The following is an 18,595-nucleotide window of genomic DNA, read 5'->3' on the forward strand; positions in this document are numbered from 1 at the left end:
GGTGAGATTTCTGAAAGAATCCCCATCATAACATCAAGAACAATCAATTGCATTTATGCAATGCCTTTAATGTAATAAAACAACGTAAGGTTCTTCACAAGAGTGTTATCAAATGCAATTTGATAATGACACACATCAAGAGATGTTGGGATAGATGAAGAAGTAGATTTCAAGGACTTTATAGAGGATTGCAAATTCATGGATGAATTTGAAGTCTGCAATAAGAATATTAAAATTGAGGGTTTGCTGAATCGAAGCCAAACGGGCTCAGCGAGCACAGGGGTAATGGATGAACAAGACTTGGTATGAGACAGGCAGCAGAGTTACAACAAAAAGTAGGAAATTGGAGAGGGAGTAGGCCATTTGGCCCATTGAGAGTGCTCCCCCGTTCGAGTGTTTCACAGCTGATGTTCCACCTCAACTCCACTTTCCGTATGCCATTGACATCTTTAATAACTAATTTTGGATGAACTCCGATTTATGGAGGATATAAGATGCGAGGCCAGCCAGTCTGGCAGTAGATTAATCAGGTCTAGATGTATGGAAGATGCTTTAACAGCAGATGAAGCAGGGATGGAGACTGACAATGCAGCAGAGCTGTAACTAGATTGTCTTGGTGATGGAGCAGACATGACATCATAAAGATGACATGCTCAAGTTGATTCAAGTTGTCATTCACTACAAACAAATTTTATCCAAATTAGTGGCTTTGTACACGACTCTTGCACATTTCTTTTCAGGAAGCTTTTAAAACTAAGTAAGTGAGTAATGAATATAAATCAAATCATGCATAATTTACCACTATTTTCAAAATGGTTACTCTGTACTCAAAATCCAACTGTTTGAAGTGTGTTTAAATTGAAATTAATTCATGAAGGAGCATTTAAAGAAGTGGAACTGTTTGGTCAAATTACCAGTCCTGTTTGAGGACTTGCCACAGCTTTTAACTCATCGATGTGAAGGAAAATGGCAAGTTAGATGGATTCTACAATCTATGGGCAACCTATAAATTATGAACAATCTGTTCTGTTACATTTTAACCCAGTGGTGAAGAGAAAAATCAAATGCTTAGAAAAGAACAGGGTTGGATAACGGTGAGCAGTGGGTGGTCTCTCAATAGTAGATGTTGAAGATTGCGGCCTACTCTCAGTTACCCACCTCTCGGTTTCCAGCCTGCTCAGGTTTCAGTTGGCCAATCAAAAGTCTTCCAGCCAGAACTGACAGGCAATTCATTACTCAAAAGCCCCGGTGGATCTCTGCAAACGCTGAGTCACCCTATGACATCGGTGTCAGGCCATGATCTTAAAGGAAACTTGAGCTTTAGATCTAAAGAGCCAGCAGCATTGGAGTACTTGGTCCCAGAAACAGCGAGTTGCAATTCTTTGGCCATTGTTTCATTTTAAAATTAAGTCCATAAGGAGGTAATTGAAACGCAAGGGAATAAAATCAGCTGTAAGACACACTGGCTGTTGGTGGATAAATTCACTGTCCACAGTTAATGATGTAGGGAACAAGTACAGCTCCTGCAGAACATACTTCCCCCACACTCCTCCAACCAGGCCATTGGAAACCAATTTCATTGAGGACACACCTAGGAGAAATGGAGAAGGCCAGAAGCTGGAAATTCCCACTGTTTGATTATTCACCCTGCATTCCCTCCTATAAACTGTTTCTGATTGTGCTGAAGTTCCAATATCACTGGACTGAGACCTCTCAGCTGGAGAATGTGGCTGCAGTGTTACAAGATGAGTACATGACCTTCTCCATTCCTTTGAACATGGCTGGGATGTTCATTGATTGAAGGGGAAGCATGGATGAAGAATGGGTTGATCAATATCCACTGGTCACTCTGTGTTATCAGGGAACTTCCAGGTGATGCACTCGGGTAATTTGATGGTGTCAGGGGAATGGGTCAGGTAAATGGAGTTTGGGAAGGAATTTGTCTGAGAGGGCAGTCATGCCAAGTTGCGGTTTCAATCAGAAGGACAAGATGCTGTCTAGGAGGATAATCTCATTTTTCATTTTCATTTCAGGACAAGACGGCTCACAATGCCAGGTAGACATGGAGGCAGAGTGGGGGAGTATGCCAGCTGGGCATTCTTATGTCAATGGAGGAGGATATATCGCAGTTGTGCAGTAGCCGAGAGTGCAGTTCCATTGCCTATAGGGAGGTTCCAGGGTGTGTCAGGGTGGATGGTGGGGAGTGAGAGAATGATTGAGTGTACTGTAGAATACTGGGTTTTGTAGTAACATTTTAATGACTTTGGGAGTTAAGAACATGAAGAGGTTGGGAGGTCACCAGTCTGTGTAGTGGGTATAAAAGCATTGAGATGCTCATATGAATTACAATTCATTGACAATCTTTCTGTTTTCTCTAACAGGACAATCTTCAGTAGAAGCAAAAGACTCTTGCTAACCTCTGAAGAGCAGGAGGGGGCCTCAGTAAATGTATCATGCCATGGTCTGCACCAGTTGCCAGTTCAGATACTTGCAGCTCGGTGGGATAACATAGGCTGAAAGAATGGGAAAAGCCTGGTTTGAGCACCACATTGTGGTGGAACCGAAAGTGGAAGCTGTAACCTATTAGGACTCTGGCAGTCAGAACAGTCCGGAATGTTGGTTGATGCTGAACCCCAAGTAGATGACAAACCACTTGAGTCAACTGTAAGATGGCAATGCTAAATTTGCAACTGGACGTGCACGAAGATCTGGCAGAAATACCAGAATGGACTGGCAAGGACAATTGAGGGCTGCATCCAGGCAATAGGGGACAGAGAGTTCCCTCTCATGTACACATATTCACTCTTCCATTGTGAGGTTAGAAACTCACCTGGAGAGCCACATCCAGCAGCTATAACTAACCTGCACATTATCACCTTGTCACTAATGTTAAGTAGCTAGTGACCAAGAAGATGAAGTAACAAAGAAGATTGATGAGGGCAGAGCAGTAGATGTGATCTATATGGACATCAGTATGGTGTTCGACAAGGTTCCCCATGGGAGACTCATTAGCAAGGTTAGATCTCATGGAATACAGGGAGAACTAGCCATTTGGATATAGAACCGGCTCAAAGGTAGAAGACAGAGGGTGGTGGTGGAGGGTTGATTTTCAGACTGGAGGCCTGTGACCAGTGGAGTGCCACAAGGATCGGTGCTGGATCCTCTACTTTTTGTCAGTTACATAAATGATTTGGATGCGAGCATAAGAGGAACAGTTAGTAAGTTTGCAGATGACACCAAAATTGTAGGTGTAGTGGACAGCAAAGAGGGTTGCCTCAGATTACAACAGGATCTTGACCAGATGGGCCAATGGGCTGAGAAGTGGCAGATGTGGTTTAATTCAGATAAATGCGAGGTGCTGTATTTTGGGAAAGCAAATCTTAGCAGGACTTATACACTTAATGGTAAGGTCCAAGGGAGTGTTGCTGAACAAAGAGACCTTGGAGTGCAGGTTCATAAACCTTGAAAGTGGAGTTGCGGGTAGATAGGACAGTGAAGAAGACGTTTGGTATGCTTTCCTTTATAGGTCAGAGTATTGAGTACAGGAGTTGGGAGGTCATGTTGCGGCTGTACAGGACATTGGTTAGGCCACTGTTGGAATATTGCATGCAATTCTGGTCTCCTTCCTATTGGAAAGATGTTGTGAAACTTGAAAGTGTTCAGAAAAGATTAACAAGGATGCTGTCAGGGTTGGAGGATCTGAGCTACAGGGAGAGGCTGAACAGGCTGGGGCTATTTTCCCTGGAGCGTCAGAGGCTGAGGGGTGACCTTATAGAGGTTTACAAAATCATGAGGGACATGGATAGGATAAATAGACAAAGTCTTTTCCCTGGGGTCAGGGAGTCCAGAACTAGAGGGCATAGGTTTAGGGTGATAGGGGAAAGATATAAAAGAGACCTAAGGAGCAACTTTTTCACGCAGAGGGTGGTCCTTGTATGGAATGAGCTTCCAGAGGATGTGGTGGAAGCTGGTACAATTGCAACATTTAAGAGGCATTTGGATGGGTATATGAATAAGAAGGGTTTGGAGGGATATGGGCTGGGTGCTGGCAGGTGGGACTAGATTGGGTTGGGATATCTGGTCGGCATGGACGGGTTGGACCGAAGGGTCTGTTTCCATGCTGTACATCTCTTTGACTCTATTACACTAGTGAGAGGTCTGCATTCTCCAACAGTAAGTCAGTCCCTCTCAGGTAAGCAGATCAAGTGTATCTCATGACAATAGATGGTCTGCACTGGCATCTCCCCTCTGGGTGATCCCAATGATAACACAGATCCTCTGCCTGTCTGCCAATGACAGCTCAGGATGCTGCAGTAGAAGAGGAGGTTCCTGTCACTGTGCAGGAAACCATCACAACAGCTGAGCACCTCACAGCCTCAGGCAAACGGAGACTGCCCACCAAGAATATCACAAGCAAAAGTGGAATCAAAATCATCAGCTCTGTTCTCAGCGATGGGGGAGCCCTACCTTATAAGGAAAAGATTTAAGGACACACTTTAGAAAAATATTGGCGAACATGGGTGAGTTTTCTGTCCAATTTGGTGTGTGAGATGTTGCTGCTTTTTGCATCATACCAGCATGACTTGGAATAGGTTTTCTGTTGTGACATTTCAAGCATTTAACAGGCATACTAAAGGTCTTTTTATTCTGCGTTAATCTTGTGGCTGTGAGAAACGCAATAGGACTGCAGCGATGCAAGAAGCAGCTCTCCACCAGCTTCTCAAGAGTAGCTCAAGACAGTGACACCCACAAGAGAATTTTTTTAAAAATGCAGCTCCATCTATTTGTTTCTGCTTGTAACATGCTTACAGATTCACATCTTAAGAAATAAGGCAGTTCAGATGATGCTCATTGGGTTCCACGTTGTTACATGATGTAGCCCAATATGATGGTCTCTTGAATCTCATGACTATGCTGTTTCCCAACCGCAGCATCAAATTCAGCTTCCAGCCCAATATTGTTTAATTGCATTTCTTTGTGGTGGCTTTTTACTGCTATTCCTTCAATGGATGTTTTTGCTGCCACTTTTCTGTATTTTTGGATATGAATTCTTGGATCGTTGCAAGGAACCTTTGGCTTTTAGATTTGTACCACAGTGAATTTAAAAGAGCTACGTTGGCCCACAAATATGTGATAATGGTACATAGGTGTTAAGATCGCTCTTATTCAGAAGGAGGAATTTTAGTTTAGAAAAACTGCACATGGAATAGTCATCGGGTTTTGAGTTGGGCCCGGATCACATTCCCAAACCCGAAGCTCGGTGACAGATGAAAATTGATCCTTAGGTCTTGTCAGCAAACATGGTCTGATCTACAGAACTTATCATATCTTCTTGTTAAGCAGATTGACCGAAGTGGTCAATGTTGGATTGTAGTGGATAGAAAATTGAACTGGTAAAAGCACAGCAGGTCAAGCAGCATCAGAGGAGAAGGGGAGTCGATGTTTCAGGTAGGAATCTTTCAACAGGACTGCATACATCATTGGTAGCGGCTTTCTGTGAAATCTGGGAAAAAAGATTGGAGCAAGTTGTGAAATGTGAAAAGGGGCATTCCCGGCCTTTCTGGGATTTTTAAAAGAGAAAGTAGGTTATCCATGTGCTTTTTGTTAGCGGTTGTGGTAATGTTGTGAACAAGCTCAACAACTCCTGGCCCACTCAGTGCTGACTAATTTCCAGATGGGGTCACAAAGCAACTTCTGACTTAGATATTTAAAGGCAATGCTGCCCATTTTAAGTACTTGTTTAGGATTTCTCAATGGAAAGCCTGCACAAATCTAATTTTGGAACCAACCATTGCACTGATTGGATTCAAGATAAACCACTTACATCTCATTAAGGCTTGTGCTCTGTGACCATGATGTGCCAAAGCTTTTGTTCACGCCTACAATTTAAGAACTAGATGTGGGTAGTGTGGTATTGAAAGTTTCAACTGACAGTTATTATATTTAATGAGTTAATGTACATTAGATAAACTACAGCCGCAGGTGTTTCAATTAGTTTTTCAGGGGTTTGCAAACAGCAGTATGTTCCATCAGTGTGTCATTCTTCGAATGGCCCCAGTTAATACGGAGTCTATGACCTTTATAGCCTCAGGTCACATGCTGTGACACAGGGATGATCTGAGCAAGACTCTTGCATGTTTTTTAAAGGAATACTACATACCAACTGTGTGACACAATGTCAGACAGGAAATCTTTGATCAAACTGTCCGACGTGTGACTCCATTCACATAGCAATGTGGTAGATTCTTAAATGTTGTCTCAAATGGCCTAGCAAGCATTGAAACAGTCTGAAACTGGTTATTCATATAGGCACTAGAAAAAAGGAATACCTAACCCAATCAATCTACCCCCATATCTGAAAACTTTTGCCAAAGTTCCAAGAGCTGTGCTATTGACTAGCCAAGCAACTGCCTGGCACATTCTGCCAGATTTGGTGAAATTTCATTACAAGTGTGAATACCACAGTGGGTAAGAATCCCATTGGTTCTGGTGCACATGGAGATGTCCTCTGCTTTGCATGGCATCTGTGTGCAGTTAATGACAAACATGCTGCTGTAAGGGTCAGCAGGGCAGAGGCTCAAATGTGTCCAGTACTGGCATTGGTTAAATCCCCAGCCTTCACAACTTCAAGCTACTCTGAACTTCTTAAAGAGGAAGTTCATTCTGGATGGAGGAAATGCTGGAGTTGGTTGTGGTGAAATAGAATGGTTTGGTTGAAGCTCTCTGGCTGTGTGCTTGATGCCTTTCTGGAAAAGGTGGACAGGTGACAATGGATTTTCAAATGTCAAATCTCAATAATCTCACCTACCATTGAATGTAGCACACACCCATTACTCACCCAACAACAACCTCCATAAGCTACAGATCATACCTAATACTTGTAGCTTTATACTTGCAGCATTACTGTAAGCCTCACATCCATTTCTCACACGTTGTATACATTGGCAGCTCTTCAGTAATGACTGTCATTATCATCAAAACACATTGCATCACACTCAATGACACACTTCCCTCACTCTTGCAGGACAATCTGGTGCATAACTGGAAGTGGCAGAGCCAAACCAATGGAGGACAGACTTGCCTTATCTTTGTGGAGCAGCAAACACTCTCCATCATTGGAATTGCAGTTACTGAGGGCCTGACCAGTGGCAGAGCGAAAGCCGATGGCAGATCACAGCATGTTCATGTTTCTGTTCACACCTCACTTACCTACCATTGTACGACCTGTACTAATTTCCAACCTGAATGTTGTGTAAGTATGTCCTTCTTACTTTTTCCATCAGTCTCAAAAACCTGGAGCACCTTTCTAACAATGGGGTGAATCTCAGTCTCTCAGAATGCAGCTTTTCAAGAAGGTGTAAAACCACCAGCTTCTCAATGGCAATTAGGGATGGACAATAAAAGTTGTCCTTGCCCATTATGCTAAATTCCATGAACATATAACAAATTTCTGTCACTGTATGTTCGTTATTGTCTATGGAATAGAGAAAACTTGTATCTGACACAGATAAACTCTCTGCATGACAGTCATACTCACAACAAACATTTGGTACTGAAAGTAAGTTATTTGTGGAGTCAATGCAGGGATTTTTCAGCTAGATTTTATGGTTGTGCAGATGAGCTGTTCTTTATAGGACTGCCTAATTTCCAAAGGGATAAAATTGAAGAGGTTCCACAATAAATGGAAAATACATTCTGCCCAGTGGTGTAGTTGAAAGTACTCAGTGTTTCTTGCATTTTGTGTCTAGGATTCTTCTTGCTTATTCAAGACTCTACTCTTGTGGAAGTGATGGGCTACTGGGGGTTCCTTAGAGCTTTCTGAGGTGGCGATGTCTCAATAACTGCTTCTGCAGAGAGTTTACTGGATCAGGAACTGCTCTTGACTTGCCTAACGTGGTGAACCTATAACTCCATCCCACCCAACCTGGATTGTTGCCTTCTGAAAATTGTGTCCCTCAGCCTCCTTTGTCTTGATTATCTCCTTGTGTATTTTTTACATTAGGCTGTGCTGGACAATAAGACAAACCACTCTCTCCAAACTGAACATAGGAATATTAACTCTCTTTGTCTCTCCCCAGATGCTGCCAGACTTGCTGAGTATTTCTGACATTTTCTGTTTTGATTTCAGATTTCAGATTTCCAACATTTGCAGTATTTGGTGTTGCCTTTGTGTTTATTCACTCTGACTCTCCTGGGTTCCACCTTCAGAAATTCAAATAAAAGCCAATGGCAAAACCTTTTAGCAGCACAAGAATGCACAGCTATTCCTGCTTCATATTGTCTTGGATATTGAAAATCTCCAGGGTCTCAAGATTTGGCTCATTCGACAACAATGGATGTTTTTGATAATCATTTAAATGAATGGATTTCACACATGGATTTCTCTTGCCATGGCTGCAGTGTGAGATGTACCAACATACCTCTGATCAAGCTACCAAAGCCCTTCAGTAGAAAGTATCAGTTATAATGTCTTAATAGCTTTGTACTTATCTGACATTCCTTGTTTGCTTTTTGCCTTTTACGTATTTTATTCTGAGGAGTAGTATGCAGCTGATCTAAACAAAGACATATTGTTTTGGTCACATCCTCAAAAAACTCAATCACATTTGTGAGGTGCAATTTCCCATGCCCAAAAGCATATCCTTAATCAGTCCTTGCCTCTCCAAATGTATGTAAATCCTATCTCTCAGAATCCCCCCCCAACAACTTTCTCGCCACTGACATTAGGCTCACAGTTCTATAATTCCTAGGCTTCTCCTTGCAGCATTTCTGAAATAAAGGCACAAGTTTAGCCACCCTCCAGTCTTCCGGCACTTCACTTGTGGCTATTGATGATACAAATATCTCTGCCAGAGGCCATACAATTTCTTCCCTAGCTTCCCTGGGATAACTGATTTGGATGAGAATACAGGAAGTATGGTTAGTAAGTTTGCGGCTGACACCAAAGTTGATGGTATAGCAAACAGTGAACAAAGTTATCTAAGAGTACAATGGGATCTTGATCATCTAGGCCAATGGGCCAAGGAGTGGCAGATGGAGTTTAATTTAGGTAAATAAGAAGTTGTGGGTTTTGGTAAGACAACAAAGGCAGGACTTGTACAGTTAATGGTAGGGCGCTTGGGAGTGTTGTCAAACAGAAAGGCCTAGGGGTTCAGATACATAGTTCCTTGAAAGTGCTGTCACAGGTAGACAGGGTGATTAAGAAGGTGTTTGGTATGTTTAGACAATAGACAATAGGTGCAGGAGTAGGCCATTCTGCCCTTCAAGCCTGCACCACCATTCAATATGATCATGGCAGATCATCCTTAATCAGTATCCTGTTCCTGCATTATCTCCATAACCCTTGATTCCACTATCCTTGAGAGCTCTATCCAACTCTTTCTTAAATGAATCCAGAGACTGGGCCTCCACTGCCCTCTGGGGCAGAGCATTCCACACAGCCACCACTCTCTGGGTGAAGAAGTTTCTCCTCATCTCTGTCCTAAATGGTCTACCCCGTATTTTTAAGCTGTGTCCTCTGGTTCGGCACTCACCCATCAGTGGAAGCATGTTTCCTGCCTCCAGAGTGTTTGCTTCCACTGGTCAGAGCACTGAGTATAGGATTTGTTGCGGCTGCACAGGAGGTTGGTGAGGCCACTGTTAGAGTACTGTGTATAGTTCTGGTCTCCCTGCTATAGGAAGGATATTATTAAATTGGAGAGGGTGCAGAAAAGATTTACCAGAATCTTACTGGGACTGGAGGGTTTGAATTTTAAGGAGAGGTTTATTAAAATGGGACTTTATTCCTTAGAATGTGGGAGGTTGAGTGTGATCTTTTAGATAGGTAAAAACAATGACTGCAGATGTTGGAAACCAGAGTCCAGATTAGAGTGGTGTTGGAAAAGCACAGCAGTTCAGGCAGCATCCGAGGAGTAGTAAAATCAACGTTTCGGGCAAAAGCCCTTCATCAGGTATTCCCGATGAAGGGCTTTTGCCCGAAACGTCGATTTTACTGCTCCTCGGATGCTGCCTGAACTGCTGTGCTTTTCCAGCACCACTCTAATCTAGACTGTGATCTTTTAGAGATTTATAAAATCAAGAAGGCATAGATGAGGTGAACAGCCATGTTTTTTTCCCTAGGGTAGAAGAGTTCAAACCTAGGGGGCATGATTTTAAGTTGAGAGGAGAAGGATTTGAAAGGGACCTGAGAGACAACTTCTTCAGGCAGTGGTTTGGGCTCTTGCTCGTGTGTGGAATGAGGTGCCGGGGAAATGGCAGTTGCAGCTACAGTTACAAAATTTAAAAGACATTTGATCAGGTCTGTGAATAGGCAACATTTGGAGAGATATGAGCCAAACACAGGTAAATGGGACTGGCTTGGTTTGGAAAACCTGGTCAGCATAGACAAGTTGGACTGAAGGGCCTAGTTCCGTGCTGCATGAGTCTATGACTCTATGTTTGACTCCCCAGCTCATGTTTTCTACAGTTATCAGAGTGTGAATTTTGCAGCCAATAACCTGAATGGTGTGAGAAGGGAATATGACAAGCTGACCAGCGTGCAAACATAAAACCTTGTTCTGTGTGCAATCTTAGATTTAAGTTTCATCTGTACGAAACCATGATAAATTATCCAGTGAATAGCTAATGAATTAGAATCAGCCATATTTGCTGGTAACTCCAGTAAGTGCCAGGGTTACGATAAAAGCAGGGAGGGTCACTGCACCTGAAATGTTAACTCTGATTTCTCTGCACACATGCCGCCAGGCGTGCTGAGCTTTTCCAGCAAATTCTGTTTTTGTTACTGTAATTGTTTAGATTAATAATAGAGAGAGAGGATATAAATCTTTCCCATTTTTCAATGGTAGGGAAATTTGACTCCAAAAGGTTGAGGAATGACCTTTCAGAGGTTTATAAGTCAAGAGGGGTATAGATGAGGTGAATAACCGAAGTTTTATTTTCCCTGTGAAAAATGGTACGGGTGCTTTAAAATGATATCAAGTATTGTGAGGTGGAATGCAGCTCTGAAAATTTTGCCACTGCAAAGGCTGTTAGTGGTCATTCTAGTTGTCAATCCACACTTGCAGCAGTGTTACTTTGGGTACTTGATGATTGATATTTAGGATCATGCCCTGAGTTAAGAGAGTGTCTGTGTATGTTCATGTGTGACAAATTTCACAGTTCTTATACCCAACATACAAAAAGGACCTACTTTCATGAACACTTGCTTTGTCTACCTTTTCATCTTAGTTTGCGAACAGCAGTTTCCTTTAACATAACAAGAAGTAGACATCTGAGCGTGCCTTTAACAATACCTACAGAGCGAAACCAAACATGCCAGAAGGAAAGTTTTATCTAAAGCAAGTTTAACAGAGATAGTTGCTGTTGTTGGTGTGGAATGTTATCAGTAACAAAAACCAATACAAAGTGGAAATGTAATTATAGTTGATGTTAAAGCACTTTCCAATGACCCCTTGCTAGCAGGCTCTGAGCCCAGTAAATCATACTCATCTCTTCGGTTTTGTTTACACATTTCTTTTTGCAGGTATAAACAGGCATGAGAAGTAACAGTACTGAGACAGACAAGTACGATAAGCGGAGAAGGAGCAACAATTGAAAAGCAAAGTGGAAGTCTTCCAAATCTTCTTGCAATGCTAACATTTCCAAAGACTTAGTAACTTCAGAAAATTAACTCAACAAGTCTTAAATGCAAATAAAAATGTGAAAAATATTCAACAGAAAATCAATCAATTCTTGAATATATGCAGTTTCACAAAAGTTATCCATGCACAGAAATTCAGTGACGCTCCAGATGACTAGATAGGACGCGAGTCTGTCTGCTTTTAATGCAAGCATAAGTCTATTTATTGGAAAGTAATCTCCCATGGCATTGGAGAGTCAAGACTCAAGGACAATCTTCAGCTACAACAGGATGAGAGGACAGAGTTAATTCAACCAGGAAGACAGGTGCAATACAGTCCCTATTTTAAAGTCATACTTTCTGTTCTTATTTTAAATAATACTTTGATTGTATCTTGCTATTTATGGTAAGTAGCAATGTATAAGAAAAAAAGTGGAGTCACTTGAAGCTTTAGAGTTTATCTGCACTCAGGTCTTACAGGATGCAAAATGTTAAGGAGCTACCATGGCTGTGAGACTGTATTATTATGTCATGACATTTACATGAGTGATTTCGATGATAAATATGATTTAAGTATTTAGAATGAGGAAGATGACACAAAAGTGAAATCTAGAAAGAAATATGGTTTTTTCAGTCAGAAAAGGCAGAATTTTATTGTACTGTATGCAAATTAATGCCTTTGCTAAATTACTATATAAAGGATTGTCAATATTATTTTTAGTATGGTCAGCATTGTTTCTGGGTACTGGTAATTTACTGCTGTAAATGATGAAAAAATGATAATAAGAACCAGATTTTTTCAGCAAAATATAACAGAGGTGCAACTTAGTTTTTGAATTCTGTATCTTTATTGAACATCTTACAAAGCATCCTTCAAAGTGCTGGAGTTCTGTTTATTCTGTGATCTTGCTGCTGTGATTGCTTTCTTACAGCTGGCTTACTCATCCTTTCTTCAGAGCTTTTAATTTGCACCAATATAAATAGATTTGTGACTTGTAACCTCATTCGTACCTTTATGTGAATTGTCCGGTTGCAGTGAAGATGGAGCAAGTCAGTCTTTTTAGAAAATCAGCAATAGGCCGAATGATAAAACATTCAATGAACTAAGTGTTTGAATTTTGAGTTTGTTACTTTAACATACATGTCTACAATTTAGAAGTGTTAAGTTTCACAATGGGACTTCAAAAAAATAATGCAACCTGCTGTTTATATGAGAAAGTATGGGCATTTCTGGAAAACAAATTTTGCATATTTTACATGTCCACTTAAGGTGTGCCTTGAATGGTTGTTTTCTCATTGATAATATAATTTCCAAAGTAATACTCACATTAGGATTTTGCTTTCCAATGTATTTTATTTTGTTCCAATAAATAACTGTAATTCGTTTAAAGACTGAATTAGTGCAGAACTCAAAGAAATACTATAAACTCAACAATAGGTATGCATTCTTCTAAGACACAAACACCAAAGAGAAAGGGGAATTAACCATGGTAAACACAACAAGTTAAAGATTACCGTTAGAAAGAAGAAAGTGGCTTCCATGCATTGTAGGAAGAGTGGTAAGTCTGAAAATTAGGATCAATTTATCCAGCAAAGGAGGGCCAAAGAAAAGGAAAAGAAAAAGAGAAATGAATGCAAATTAGTGAGGAATATAAAGATGGACTGTAAGAACTTCTATTTATATGTGATAGGAAATAGATTAACAAGGATAAATGTGAGCACATTACAGGTTGCGACAGAAGAATTTGCAATGGAGAACAGGGAAAATGTGGAGAAACTAAACAGTTACTTGGCATCTGTTTTCTGTATTCATTGAAAAATATATGGAAAATCTCTCAGAAATACTAGATAACCAAGAGGATTTGAGTGTCCGAAGAGTGAAATGTAATTAGTATTAGTAAAGAGGTAGTATTTGAAAAAAAAACTGGATTGAACATTGATAAAACTCTTAGATCAAATTGACTTCCATTCCAGAACATTGAAGGAAATAATAGATTGATACAAATGGATGCATTAGCATTTATCTTTCATAATTCAATAGATTATATTGGGGTTCCTGCTGACTGGAAGACAAATGGAACCCAGTATTTAAGAAAAGATGAAGAAGAGGAGTGGAGAACTACAGGTCTATTAGCTGTAGGTCTGTTAGATTGCTATATATAGTACCAAAAATGTTATAAACTGTTATAAAGACAAGGGAACATTTAGAAAAGAATGGCAAACTTGGACATAGTCAGCATGAATTTAAGAAAGGAAATCATGTTTAACAACCTTGTTGGAATATTTTGAAGATACTAATTGCAGCATTGATAAAGGAGAACTAGTTGTTGGGATGTATTTGGATTTACAGAGGACTTTTCATAAAATTCTACACGAGGCTATTATATAAAGTTAAGGAGTTGGGAGTGGAATGGGGTGGAGAGTATACCAGAAGAATATAATACCACAGAAATAGGAACAGGAGTAGGCCATTCAGCCCCTTGAGCCTGAACAGGCATTGTGGCTCAGTGGTTAGCACTGTTGCCTCACAGCGCCAGGTATCCAGGTTCAATTCCAGCCTTGTGCAAATGTCTGTGTGGAGTTTGCACATTCTCCCCATGTATTCATGGGTTTCCTCCCACTGTCCAAAGATATACAGATTATGTGAACTGGCCATGTTAAATTGCCCTGCATTTTCAGGGATGTGTAAATTAGATGCATTAGTCAGGGGCAAATATAGGGTAGGGGGTTATTCTTCAGAGGTTTGGTATGGACTTGTTGGGCTGAAAGGCCTGTTTCCACACTGTTGGGATTCTTTGATTCTAATAGGATCATGGCTGCTCCATCTTTCCTCATGCCCATGGTTCTGCCCTTCCTCCATAATGCTTGATTCCTCTACTGATCCAGAATCTATCTATCTCAATGTTAAATGTGCGCAAGGACATTGTCCCCAAAGCTCTACAGTGGCAAGCAGTTCCAAAGACTCACAACCCTCTGAGAGAAGAAATTCCTCCTCATCTCAGTCCTAAACATGCACCCCTTTATTCTGAGACTATGTCCCTTGCCCTAGATTCTCCCATGAGAGGAAACAAGTACGCAGTATTTACACTTTAAGGCTCTTTAAGGATCCTATATGTCTCAATGAGATCATCTCTCATTCTTCTAAACTCCAGTGAGTAGAGTCATAACCTGTTTAGCGTACTAGTATAGATTGAAACTTGACTAATAGACAAAATGTAGAGAGTTAGACTAAGCAGGGAAGTGATCTCAGCTCCAAGACATCTCTGCAGCTGTCCCTCAGGATGGTGCCCTTGACCCAATCATTTTCAACCACACTTCATCAATGACCTTCCTTCCATCATTAGGTCAAAAGTGGGGATGTTGACTGATGATTGCACGATGTTCAGCACCACTCATGACTGTTCGGATACAGAAGAAGTCCATGCCCAAACACAGCAAGACATGAACAACATCCTAGCTTGGGGTAACAAGTGGAAAAATTGATGCCATACAAGTGCCAGTCAATGATCATCTCCAGTAAGAGAGAACTTAACAATTGCCTCTTGACAGTCATCATTGTTGCCTCTCAAAATTTTTCAGTCAAGATCTTGGGAGTTACCATTGACTAGGAACTGAACTTAACTAGGTGAAAGTGAGTACTGCAGACACTGGAGATTAGAGTCAGGAATGTGGTGCTGGAAAAGCACAACAGGTCAGGCCGCATCCAAAGAGCAGGAGAATTGATGTTTCGGGCAAAAGGCCTTCATCAGGAACTGAACTAGTCATGTAACTACTGTGGCTACAAAAGAAGGTCAGATTCTAGGAATCTGGCAGTGAATAATTCATCTCCAAGCTCCCATACACCCATCCACCATCTCCAATACACATATCAGGTATGTGATGGAATAAACTTCACTTACCTGAATGAGTGCAGCCCCAACAACACTCAAGAAGCTTGACAACATCCAAGCAGCCCATTTGATTGACACAACATCTGCAAGCATCCACTCCCTCTGTGACTGATGTTCAGTAGCAGCAGTGTGTGCCATTTACAAGGTGCGCTGCAGAAATCCACCAAAGATCCTGAGATAGCACCTTTTAAAACCATGACTACTTCCATCAAGACAAAGGGCCGCAGACACATGAGAACACTGCCACCTGCAAGTTCCCTTTCAAGCCATTCACCATCCTGACTTGAAAATATAAGAGCAGAAGACCACATGACTTAGGAGCAGAAATAGACTATTCTGCTCATGAAGGGCTCTTGCCTGAAATGTCGATTCTCCTGCTCCTCGGATGCTGCCTGACCTGCTGTGCTTTTCCAGCACCATACTCTCCATTCTGCTCGTCAAGTTTGATCTGCTCACCATTCAATGAGATCATAATTGATGTGACAATCCTCAACTCTACTTTCCTCCTTTTACCCTAACCCTCAATTCCCTTACTGATGGAAGCCTTGAATATGCTTCATGATCCAACCTCTACAACCCTCTGTGGTAAAGAGAGATTAACTACCCTCTGTGAAGAAATTTCTCTGAAACTGTGACTCCTTATTCTGAGATGAACACCTGCTCCTAAATCCTCCCACATGGGGAAACAACATTTTTGCATCACTCTCCCAAGATAGCAGCTCCTGAACTCCACCCCATCTGTTTCTTTTCGTTTTTTCTTTCTCATTTCACTTTTTTTTTCATTTTACTTCCTGTCCTCAGCAGCATCAGCTAACGCGGAATCTTGGTTTCAATGTGGACTTAAACTCTTGGTCTCAGTGTGGACTCAAACCCCCTGTCTCAGTGTGGATTCAAACTCCTGGTCTCAGTGTGGACTCAAAACTCCCGGTCTCAGTGTGGATTCAAACTCCCGGTCTCAGTGTGGACTCAAACCCCCTGTCTCAGTGTGGACTCAAACCCCCTGTCTCAGTGTGGACTCAAACCCCCTGTCTCAGTGTGGAATCAAACTCCTGGTCTCAGTGTGGATTCAAACTCCCGGTCTCAGTGTGGATTCAAACTCCCGGTCTCAGTGTGGATTCAAACTCCTGGTCTCAGTGTGGATTCAAACACCCGGTCTCAGTGTGGATACAAAGTCCCTGTCTCAGTGTGGACTCGAACTCCCAGTCTCAAGGTGAAGCCTAGTACAGTCTGAGTTGGAAGGACTGAAGAATTCTTATTTCTCTATTTTTAGAATTTATGGCTGGACTTTTTAATTTCTTTATTTTTCTAATTTTGTCCCTAAGAATTATACTTAAGAATCTATACCTGGGTACCTTGGTACCTAAGATGGCACTGTAAGTGGCAACTTATAAGCTTTTCACTGTACTCAGGTGAACACATGTGACAATAAAGCTCATTCAAATGCTAATTCTGCATCTATGCAGTCAAGGTAGCTAAGAATATTATACGTTTCAATAAGGTTGCCTCTCGTTCTTCTATATTCCAATGGGTGCAGCCCAACCTCTCCTGATAAATCAATCTCTCCATTCTTGGTATCGGCCTGGTCAATCTTTTCTGGACTGGCTCTAATGCCAGTATTTCTTTACTTAGATAAAGGGTCTGAATTTGTTCACTGTATATTAGCTATGGTTTGACTAGTGCCTGGCATATTTTTAGCAAAACTACCTTACTTTTATATCCCAATCCCTTTCAAATAAAAACCAATATTATATGCCTTCCCTGTTACTCAATGAACTTGGATGCTAGTTTTCGTTATTTATGGATGAGAACTCCCAATGCCTCTGTTCGGTAGCTTTCTGCTGTGTTTCTCCACTTAAATAATATTCAGCTCCTCTATTCTTCCTGCCAAATGGATAACCTTAAATTTCCCCACATTTTTTTTTAACTGTCAATTACTTAACCTGTCTAGACCCATCTGCAGACTCTTTGAGTCATCCTCACCCCTTACCTTTCCATATCTTTTTGTGTTGCCCACAAACTTGGCTAAAGTCAATTCATTTTCCCTACCCATATCATTAATAAATATTGTAGTGAATAATTATGATGTGGAGATGCCGGTGTTGGACTGGGGTGGACAAGGTCAGAAGTCGCAAAACACCAAGTTATAGTCCAATAGGTTTATTTGAAATCACAAGTCTTCAGAGTGCTGTTACTTCATCAGACGAAAAGAAGAGAAACACACAGGCACATAATTTACAGGCAGAGAGATCAAAAGATCGTACAAATGATGTGAGTGGAGTGTTGATAGGCTGAGTCATAAGTCTCTACAGGTGATCAAAAGTGTCAGACGGGTGTGAGTAAAGTGGTGCCGAAAAAGCACAGCAGGTCAGGCAGCATCCGAGGAGCAGGAAAATCGACATTTCGGGCAAAAACCCTTTATCAGCCCTTTCCTGATGAAGGGCTTTTGCCCGTAATGTTGATTTTCCTGTTCCTCGGATGCTGCCTGACCTGCTGTGCTTTTCCAGCACCACTCTAATCTAGACTCTGATCCCCAGCATCTGCAGTCCTCACTTTTGCTTGATGTGAGTAAAGTGTCAACAGCTGAATAACAAGTGAAGGGATGATGTATAATCTAATTATTTGAGGAAGAGAGATAATTATAACAAATTAAAAACAAGGTGGTGCTGGAAACAAACCCAACGGCTGGAATAACATGATAGGTATAAGAGTCACATACTGAGGATCCAACCAAAGTAGCAAGTAATCCAAAACTGTACCAACTAATTAAGGAAAAGAGATCATTACAAATTATCAAGGTGGTGGTGTCAAAACAGGATAGTAAGGAAGGTTTTACAGATAAGTAACAGTGTGGTGGGGTTTCCTGAAGTGTGATATGAACCCAAGATCACAGTTGAAGCCATCTTCATGGGTATGGAACTTAGCTAACAGTTTCTGCTTGGTAATTTTGCATTGTTGTGTTATCGAAAGCTACCTTGAAGGAAGCCTATCCGAAGAGCAGAGACTGAATGGCCTTAACTGCAGAAGTGTTCCCCAACTGGGAGGGAACATTCCTGTCTGGCAATTATTGCACGGTGTCCATTCATTTGTT

General features: G+C 41.3%; 2 protein-coding genes across 2 annotated transcripts in view; both read left to right on the top strand.

Annotated features, from left to right (window-relative positions):
• The window catches only part of LOC140495797 (organic cation/carnitine transporter 2-like), a 138,831-nt gene extending 127,244 nt beyond the window's left edge, over positions 1-11,587 (top strand). The window contains exon 11 of the mRNA XM_072594919.1: positions 11,522-11,587. The gene's annotated coding sequence lies outside the window, so the exon portion shown is untranslated. The remainder of the gene's footprint in view (positions 1-11,521) is intronic.
• A 267-nt stretch (positions 11,588-11,854) lies between these two features.
• Positions 11,855-18,595, top strand: part of LOC140495792 (organic cation/carnitine transporter 2-like) — a 93,779-nt gene continuing 87,038 nt past the window's right edge. The window contains exon 1 of the mRNA XM_072594908.1: positions 11,855-11,943. The gene's annotated coding sequence lies outside the window, so the exon portion shown is untranslated. The remainder of the gene's footprint in view (positions 11,944-18,595) is intronic.

This window comes from Chiloscyllium punctatum, chromosome 2 (assembly GCF_047496795.1).
Source record: "Chiloscyllium punctatum isolate Juve2018m chromosome 2, sChiPun1.3, whole genome shotgun sequence".
In the NCBI taxonomy this organism is placed as follows: Eukaryota; Metazoa; Chordata; class Chondrichthyes; order Orectolobiformes; family Hemiscylliidae; genus Chiloscyllium; species Chiloscyllium punctatum.